Source organism: Enhydra lutris, unplaced genomic scaffold (assembly GCF_002288905.1).
Source record: "Enhydra lutris kenyoni isolate GAN:26980312 unplaced genomic scaffold, ASM228890v2 scaffoldscaffold9, whole genome shotgun sequence".
Lineage (NCBI taxonomy): Eukaryota > Metazoa > Chordata > Mammalia > Carnivora > Mustelidae > Enhydra > Enhydra lutris.
The window spans coordinates 21,981,246-21,991,430 of NW_019154093.1; the positions used below are offsets into that span (position 1 = coordinate 21,981,246).

The 10,185-nt window shown below is 41.0% G+C and overlaps 1 pseudogene; it reads left to right on the forward strand.

The window, feature by feature from the left end:
- Nucleotides 1-9,237: 9,237 nt before the first annotated feature.
- On the forward strand, nt 9,238-9,547 carry LOC111142819 (annotated as a pseudogene).
- The last annotated feature ends 638 nt before the right edge of the window (nt 9,548-10,185 follow it).

Below are 10,185 nucleotides of genomic sequence, written 5' to 3' on the forward strand. Positions count from 1 at the left end.
GTCACACAACTACAGCCCTTGCATTTGACACACACTAGGCAGGAAAAGGGTAGAACATGGGTGGACGTGATGGTGAAGGAGGTTGTTAAATCTTAAGTATTTACAAAATACTGCCTAATGCATATAATAGGTCTCAAAGGATAGAACATATGAGAGGTTACAAGGAGAAGGATATTCCTGCCTGTGTAGTCCCATCTACTTCCCACTGCACCTCAGAACTGGGTATTTATCTGTTTATGTCCATTTGAATTTGAAGCTTTGAGAAGGGACCAAGCATAGCCCACTAAGTGCTAGCTAGGCCTTGAGCTAGGGACTTCACATATTTTACCCCATTTAACCCTCATAACAGTCCCATGTGGTCAGTACTATTGCTCCCATTTACAAAGAGAGAATGAGAGCTCTCAGAATAAGTGCATTTACCCCTACTTGTCTGATGCCACAAGGCCCAGGTATAGTGCAGAGAGTAGGGGATTTCAAGTCAAAAGAGCCCTGCTTGGCTTCAGAACTTAGCTGGATGACTGGGCAAATGTACCCTCTGAGTTTCCTCATCTGTAAGTTTTTAAAGGCAAAAAAAAATCTACTTCACAGATATGATGTAAGAAAAACAGCAGGACACAAAAGTTAAAGCCTATAGAGACACTGAGATGATACCAACATGTCCTTCCGACATGAGTGATATCAGTGTCCTTGGAACAAGTTCAATTCAATAAAATTACCTGATTACTTAATAAGAGCAAAGCACTGAGTTCAGTACCAGATTCCTGTCTCCAAAAAGTTCACCATTAAGCAAGGAAGGTTGTTCTATTAAGTTACAATAAAAGCAAAAGGGCATATGAACAAAGGCCCAGGCTCATACAGAGGAAAGTATGATAAATGCCACTTGGGTGCGGCTCTAATGGAAGAGGTAGAAGCTGGACCATGGAGGCTCAACTGCTATATGCCAGACACATGCCTGATTCAGAAAACATCATTTTGTCTGAAGTGTGCAGAAGATAATGAGTCTGAAAATAAAGGCTGGGTTCAGGGCACCCAGGTAGCATAGTCAGTTAAGCATCTGACTCTTGATTTTGGCTCAAGTCATGATCCTAGATTCCTGATCTCCAAATGGCAAGATCCAGCCCTGCCTCCGCATGGTGGGGAGTCTGTTTCAGATTCTCTCTCTCTGCCCTATCCCTCCCCTTCAAGAAAGGTGTGCTTTCTCCCTCTGTCTCTACTAAATAAATCGTTTTTTTTAAAAAAAGCTGGGGCCAGACTGAGAATCCCAGTGCCTCTCTGTTCTTATCCCTTCCAAATGACTCTGCCACCTTTTCTATTCCTCAAGACCCGGCTCAACTCCTATCTCCTTTATTAAATATTCTTGATCACACCCCCTCCACTGAATGTAATCCATCCTTCCTCTGGATCCCTACATGTTACTTTTATAAGTCTGACCCCAACAGAATATAAGCTTGAGTACAATACTTACATTTGTATTCCTTATAATACTCACATACTCATTGAGTTAAAATTAAACTATAATCTTGTGTATCATCACAAAGTACATGTAGAACAAATATTATTTGTATTTGAAAAATGAGGAAACTTAGGACATAAGAGGTTGAAGTACCAGGATTATACAGTAAGTCACAGGCAGGACTAGAATACTAGCCCTGTGTTCTTTCTATTGAATCCCAAACAGTTTACTGAGAAATAAGACAGTAAACGACTGCTCCGAAAAAAAACACTGAGGATTTATACCTGATACTTGCAAGGAAGATATCATAATTGTGGTTAAGTCTCTAAATTTAGCCCTCCAGTCCAGAACTTCTAGGAGCACAATTTCATCTAAACTCAGGTGAAAATTGCTTGCAGTTAAAGTCTTATTTCATCACATATAACGAGAAATATAATTGCCCAGTGGATCAATATTCATATTCTATTTTCCTCCTAGGTGATAGAAAAACTTAGTCCAAAAATAATCATATTGGACAGACAGGTGATCTGGTGAGTAAATCAAATCACAAGAAAGGGACCTCAAAGATAAGTCTGCTCAAACCAAGTCAATTTGCCAATAGATCATAAAGGGAATAAATCATAGAGGGCTATGTATGCCATAGAAACAAAAAAAAAAAAAAAACAGGCTTTCTCCTGTAGTTAATGGGTAGTCACTGAACTTTTATAAGCAAGAAAGAGATGTGGTCTGATCTGCTAAAGGTTTTCTCTGAGCTCCCCTCCTTTTTTTCCTAGATACTTGATTTCTTCAAGGAGAGAGACTTCAGTGGTTGTTAACCTTTTATAGACCTTGTCTGATGATGAGCTCCATCCAAAACAACCATATCACCCTCAATGCTGTGGTCCTATTCCTTTTTCATGTTTGTATTCCCAGTACCCAGCACAATCCTGACACACAGAAAGTACCTAGAAATTGCTTATTGACACACTAAGTTATCTGTAAAGCAGAAGATATGTTCAAAGTTTAAAACTTTTGTGATTCTTATTTATAGCATGTAATACCAAAGATCCTAACGTAGTATGTTTTCACCTCAAAAATAGTGTAAAGGATCTATTTATTTTGTCTTTTTGCATTCTTAAAATTAAATAAGCTAAAATATGTTTAAATGTCTATTATAGGGGTGCTTGACTGGCTCAGTTGGTAGAATATGCGACCCTTGATCTTGGGTTGTGAGTTCAAACCCCATGTTGGGCATACAGCATGCTTTAAAAAAATAATAATAAATGTATATTATATGGTAACATTCACCAAAAATTAATTCCTTTTCTTCTGAAAATCAAAGTTTGTTCTCATCTGCCTGTTTGGATTTCATGTGCCCTTATAGTCACTAGTGCATGTGTATACTTGCAACCCATTGATTCTATTTAATTTGTTTTGAGAATTCTATGTGTGGAATTTTAAGCTACAGCCACACCCTTTAGCTTACTTCCTTGAAGCATTAGAAACTGTTGTTTTTTTTTTAAAGATGGTTGTTTTTTGACTTTTTTTTTTTAATTTGAGTTAGGTCTGACAATTAGAAAGGACAGACCTCACAATACAAAAGTTGGCTATATCAAGAACATAGATACATGGCAGGAAATGATGCTATATAGGTAACCTAGGACCATATCTTAAGGGCTATGTGTGCCGTTTTATTTATTTATTCATTTATTTGTCAAAGAGAGAGAGAAAGAAAGAGTGCACTAGCACAAGCAGGGGGAGCAGCAGAGAGAGGGAGAAGCCAGCTCCCCGCTGAGCAAGAAGCCTAAGTGGGATTTGATCCCAGGACCCAGAGACCATGACCTGAGCCGAAGGCAGAGGCTTAACCCACTGAGCCACCCAGACGCCCCTGTATATGCCATTTTAAAAAGCAGGCCCTTATCCTGAAGTTAATGGGCAGTCATAGAATATTTACAAGCAAGGCAAAGAAATGATCAGACCTGCCTTCTATAGCAAAGCTTACAGGTATTCATCCAACTTCTGTTTAAATATTTGTAGTTACAGAGAGCTCATTCTTTCTCAAATCTGTGTATTCTAGATGTTAGAAGTTCTTCCTTCACTGAGTTGAAATCTTCTATAATAACTTTTTATTTTTGTTATAATTCTGATCTTAAGAGCAACATCAGGCCTTTTTTTCTTCCTATATAAAAACAAGGATGTGAACTAGATGACCAAAATCTATAATTCTGACTTGAACTCTTTTTAAGTTGGCTATTTTACCTCCCTCTAAAATCATCTCTTCTTTTTTGTCTAAAATAAAAATGAGATCCCACTCCCTATGAGCAACTCTAGTGCATTAGGATAATCTGATTCATCTTTGGATCTTATGAAATACCACGCACTCTGTCCAGAAATAAGCCCTCACCTATATGGTCAAACGATACTTGACAAAGGTGCTAAGACCATTCATCAGTGGGGAAGAGGCAGTGTTTTCAACAAATGGTTCTGGGAAAACTGGATATCCACATACAAAAGATGAAAATGGACCTTTACTTAACACCATAAGCAAAAATTAACGAAAAATGAATCTGTGACCAGGGATCCTGGGTTGCTCAGTCGGTTAAGCATCTGTCTTCAGCTCAGGTCATGATCCCAGGGTCCTGGGATCGAGTCCTACATAGGGCTCTCTGCTCAGTGGGTAGCCTGCTTCTCCCTCTCCTCTGCCTGCTGATGTCCCTGCTTGCACTCTCTCTCTGTCAAAAAAAAAATTTTTTTTTCTTTAAAAAAAAAAAGAATCTGTTACCTAAGTGTTAAGACCTAAAACGGCAAACTCTTAGATGAAAACATAGGGCAAAAACACTGGATTTAGGGGTGCCCGGGTGGCTCAGTTGGTTAAGTGTCTGCTTTTGGCTCAGGTCATGATTCCAAGGTCTTGGGATCAAGCCCCACATTGGGCTCCATGCTCAGCGGAGAGCCTGCTTCTCTCCCTCCCTCTGCCTGCTGCTCTGCTTACTTGTGCTCTCTATCTTCCTATCAAATAGATAAATAAAATCTTAAAAAAAAAAAAGCCACTGGATTTGGAAATAATTTTTTAATATGACACCAAAAGCACAGGCAACAAAAGAAAATATAGAACAATTGGACTTCATAAAAATTACATTTTGTGTATCAAAAGACAGTATTAAGAGAGTAAAAAGGCAACCCAAGGAGTAAGAAAATGTTTGCAAATCCTATCTCTGATAAGGGATTAATATCCAGAATATGTAGAGAACTAAAACTCAACAAGAAAACAACCTCATTCAAAAATGGGCAAAGGACTTGAATACACATTTTTCCAAAGAAGATCTACAAATGGCCAATAAGCACATGAAAAGATGCTTAACATCACCATCATTAGGGAAATGCAAATCAGAACTACAATGAGATGACACCTCACATCTGTTAGGACAACTACTATCAAAAAGAAAAACAAAACATAGAAAACACTAAGTGTCGGCAAGGATGTGGAGAAATCGGAAGCCCTGTGTATTATTGATGGGAAGGTAAAGGTGCAGCCACAGCAGAAAACATAGCATATGTATACACACACACACACACACACACACACACACACACACACACATATAGTATAGTGGTTCCTCAAAAAGTTAAACATAAAATTGCCATCCAAGGAATGCCTGGGTGGCTCAGTCAATTTAGTGTCTGACTTTGGCTCAGGTCATGATCCCACGGTCCTGGGATCCCGTCTCGCGTCGGCTCCCTGCTCAGTGGGAAACATGCTTCTTCCTCTGCCTGCTGCTCTCCCTGCTTGTGCACTCTCTCTGACAAATAAATAAAATCTTTCAAAAAATGAAAACAAAATAAAATAAGAATTACCATATGATCCAGCCATTCCATTTCAGGGCAAATACTCAAAAGAATTGAAAGCAGGTTCTCAGAGATTTTTTTTTTTTAGATTTTATTTATTTATTTGAGCAAGAGAGAGAGAGCACAAGCAGGGGGAACGGCAGGCAGAGGGAGAAGCCAGCTCCCTGCTGAGCAAGGAGCCCGATGTGGGACTCTATCCCAGAACCCTGGGATCATGACCTGAGCCAAAAGCAGACGCTTAACTGACTGAGCCACCTAGGCAAACCTCAAAGAGATTTGTACACCCATATTCATAGCGGCATATTCACAATAACTAAACCATGAAAGCAATCCAATTGTCCACTGGCAGATGAATGGATAAGCAGAATGTGGTATATACGTAGAGTGGAATATTGTTTGGCCTTAAAAAGGAAGGAAATTCTACACAGGCTACAACAATGGATAAACCTTGAAGACATTGTGCCAAATGACATTGTGCCAAATGAAATAAGCCAGTCACAAAAAAACAAATACTGTGGGATTCCACTTCTACGAGGCACTTAAGTCAAAATCATAAACAGAAAGTAGAATGGTGGTTGCCAGAGGCTAGGGAGAGGGGAGAATGAAGTTAATAAGTATGAATTTCAATCTTACAAGCTGAACAGAGTTCTGGAGATAGATGATGGTGATAGCTGCAGGACCACATGCATGTACTTACTACTACTGAACCGCACACTTGAAAATGATAAAGATGGTAAATTTCACATTACATTGATTTTACCGCAGTTTGTTTTTTTTTTAAGATTTTGTTTATTTATTTATTTATTTATTTGACAGACAAAGATCACAAGCAGGCAGAGATGCAGGCAGAGAGAGGGGGAAGCAGGCTCCCTGCTGAGCAGAGAGCCGGATGCGGGGCTCAATCCCAGGACCCTGGGATCATGACCTGAGCTGAAGGCAGAGGCTTTAACCCACTGAGCTACCCAGGCCCCCCTACCACAATTTTTTTAACCTGTAAAATAAGATGTCATGCACTGTGATGAGTTCTGGAGCTACAAAGCTCTCTTCCCTCTAGGAACTCTTGGAAATGTGAACAGATAATAATACAATGTGATAATTGTCGTAATAAGGATATGTATAAAGTATTATGAGGCCACAAACAAGGGATAATTAGTTTTGCCTGGGAGAGAATAATCGTTTGTTAGGGAAAGAATGACCGATAAACGTTTGTATAATAAATATCCTTGAAACACCCCTGAAGAGTGAAGGAGACTTAGCCAGTTAGAAAGAACAGCATTCAAGATTAGAGGAGGAAGAGGGCAGAACATGTTTCAGAAAGCTGTGCACAGCTGACATCCTGGAGGGCAGGTTACAGGAGATGACACTGGCAAGAGAGGCGGGGCCTACAATACAGTGTTAACCACTTAGGCTTAACCTGAAAGGTAGCAACTTAAAAGGTTTTAACCAGGAGAATGATGTAGGATATCGTATTTGGATATTTTAAAAAGATTAATCAGCAGTGTGTAGAAAAAAATAGAGGAGCCAAAACTGAAGGCAGGGAACACCGTGAGGCGTTGTTGTAGAAAATCAGGTGAGAAATTATGAAAGCTTGAAATAAGCAGGAGTAGGCATGCAAAAAGGGAACAGAAAAAAGGGACATTTGGGGCGCCTGGGTGGCTCAGTGGGTTAAGCCGCTGCCTTCGGCTCAGGTCATGATCTCAGAGTCCTGGGATCGAGCCCCACATCGGGCTCTCTGCTCAGCAGGGAGCCTGCTTCCTCCTCTCTCTCTGCCTGCCTCTCTGCCTGCTTGTGATCTCTCTGTCAAATAAATAAATAAAAATCTTTAAATAAAAAAAAAAAAAGGGACATTTAAGTCAGTAAGACTTAAATGACTTATCAAATGTGTTGTACATGGTGGAAATGAAGGATTTCATGTGAAAGAGGCCATTCTTGTCCAGGAAAGTTTCACTAGTGCCAGCTCTCAATAATCAGTAGTGGCTACTGGTGCACAGTTTAGGAAAAGAGCCTAAACCTCAATCTAGATACAATAAGAAAGAATGGTGATTCAGTTATATTTGCCATGGAGGCAGAATGGGAGAACACCAGCACATGACAGATACTCAGCATTCCTACTTTCCAGTAGAGGAAGCATAAAAATCTACTATGGGTTTTAAAGAATACATATGGTGGAACACCTGGCGGGCTCAGTTAGTGGAGCATGCAACTCTTGATCTAGGGGTGTATGGGTCATGAGTTCAAGACCCACGCTGAGCATAGAGCTTACTTAAAAAAAAAAAGAACAGAAAAGAAAAAGGAATACATATGGCATATTTCTTTTTTTTTTTTTTAATTTAAAGAACAGGCAAAATGAATCTTTATTGATGCAAGTCAGAATTGTGTAGATATGGACTAAGGGTGGTATGGGGAGGCTTCTAGAGTGCTAGAAATGTTCTAGATCTTAGTCATGTTCTAGATCTTGATCATGTGGGTACCTATATAAACCACCACTGAGTTGTACACTTAAGTTTGGTGCTCCTTATTGTATGAACGGTATACATCAATAAAATGTGGAAAAGTTAATATGTGTTTAAGGAATGGAAGTAGTTTGATGTAACATCGGGTTAGGAAGAAAGAAAAAGGTTAGCAGATTACTGGAAGATAAAGTTGGAGAGGTAGAATGGCAGTAGATTGTGAGGGGTCTTGGGAGCCATATTGCTCTTGGGAGCACTGGGGGGTATCTCAAGTAAGATAAGAGGTAAGAGAAGTATATGCTTAAATCACTATTTTGGTTGTACAGAATCTGCTTTGGAGAGAGAAAGATGTTTCTCTGACCTAGATAGGATCTCAGACCTCATATCTTCTTGGCTAAAGGGATATCAATTTTATATCCATCTTTGGAAATCATGAAATGGAGGAGAATTCAAAAGTTACCTGTGAAAGCAGAGAGTGACTTTAATTCAAACTTCAAATATTTTTGTTCCAGACTTGGGCTCAGGTCATGATCCCAGGGTCCTGGGACTGAGGTCCCATATCTGGCTCCCTGTCCAGCAGGGAGCTGCTTTTCCCTCTCTCTCTGCCCCTCCCGCCTGTTTGTGCTGGTGCTCCTGCAAACACATGCTCTCTCTCAAGTAAATAAATAAAATCTTAAAAAAAAAAAAAAAAAAAAGGAGAGTACCAGGGGCTAGGTCAGATATGGAGAGGCATTACCAAAAGTAGTCTCTGCGCATATTTTGGCAGGAGGGGTAGGACAGAACCTAAATGAAAACCAAGTCAGAAATACACATCTAGATTTTTTTGTTGTTGTTGAGAGAGTGAGAGAGAAAGTAAGCATGAGCAAGGGGAGGGGCAGAGGGAGAGAGAGAGAAGCAGACTCCCCTCTGAGCATGGAGCCTGGATGTCCTTTTACAGGGACCTACTATATACTGTGAGCTGAGTATAGTTGCTTAGAATGTTGGACTAAATAGTAATAATAATAGTAGTAGTAAAAAAATAGTAGTAATCTTAGTAATCTTAACTAATAATAATAGTGATAATAGTAATCTTAACTATTTTGGCCCCTTTGCACTTAACCTTAAATCATAGGCATTTCTTCATGACCACTTGTGTTTTCAAAGGTAAAACTTTTATTTTTAGTAAAATAAAAATTAAAAATACTACTTAAAAAAAATAAAAATTTTAGGGGGCTGCTGGCTGAAGCTCAGAGACCATTTGGCGGTGAGTCCAGGCCAGTCTGAGCTCAAAGTCCCAGACTCCAGGAGATGCCAGAAGAAACTGAAAGGCTTTGGGTTCCCAGGCAGATGCTGCTGGCTGCTGGCTGCCTCGGCACCGCACACTCCCCCTGTTCCCGCACCCAGGGACATGGCCTTAACAGGCCTCTAGGCCCACCACAGCCCCAGCGAGCCTGAGAGAGCTAGACTTGTTGCTGCCCGCGCTGCTGTGAGCAATAGGTGCACCCTCTCCGCCGTGGTTTACCAATGAAAATGCAGGAAATCTCTCTGGCTAACATGGATACTAACCAGCTAGAGGCCAATTGCTCCTACACCTAACACAGGATTCTTGTTTGGGCTTCTGCGCTGAGGTGCACGGGGCAGTCGACTGTGGCTACTTCTACCTGCAGTTCACAGAAACTGGTAGTGTGAAGGATTTTGGCATTCAGCCAGTGAAAGATGGAGGGGCTGGTGGCTCCTATTTTGCTCCCTTCCTGGAGCATCTGGGAATGGGCCTGATGAGCAGTTACAATGCTCACTTCCAGAATTCCAGCAGCTGCAACATAAAAGTGTCCGAAGGTGACCAGGACAATAATATACACTGGCCTTGTGGCCTGGAGAAGTTAGGTATCTAGGTAGAAGAAAAAAAAAAAAAATCAAACAAAAGTCCCAATTCTTGGGGCACCTGGGTGGCTCAGTGGGTTAAGCTTTTGCCTTCAACTCAGGTCATGATCTCAGGGTCCTGGAATCAAGCCCCGTATCGGGCTCTCTGCTCGGCAGGGAGCCTGCTTCCCCCTCTCTCTCTGCCTGCTGCTCTGCCTACTTGTGATCTCTCTCTCTGTCAAATAAATAAATAAAATCTTTTTTTAAAAAAGTCCCAATTCCCACTGAAGATCCTAGCCTTTTTTTTTTTTTAAGATTTTATTTATTTATTTGAGAGAGAGATAGAGTGCAAGAGAGCATGAGCAGGGGGAGAAGCACAGAGAGAGAAGGAGAAGCAGACTCCCCGCTGAACAGGGAGCCTGATGCTGGGCTCCATCCCCCTGGACTCCAGGATCATGACCTGAGCACTTAACCAACTGAGCCACCCAGGTGCCCGGATCCTAGCCTTTAAAAACCCAAAGTGGAGGGACGCCTGGGTAGCTCAGTGGGTTAAGCCGCTGCCTTCGGCTCAGGTCATGATCCCAGGGTCCTGGGATCGAGTCCCGCATCGGGCTCCTT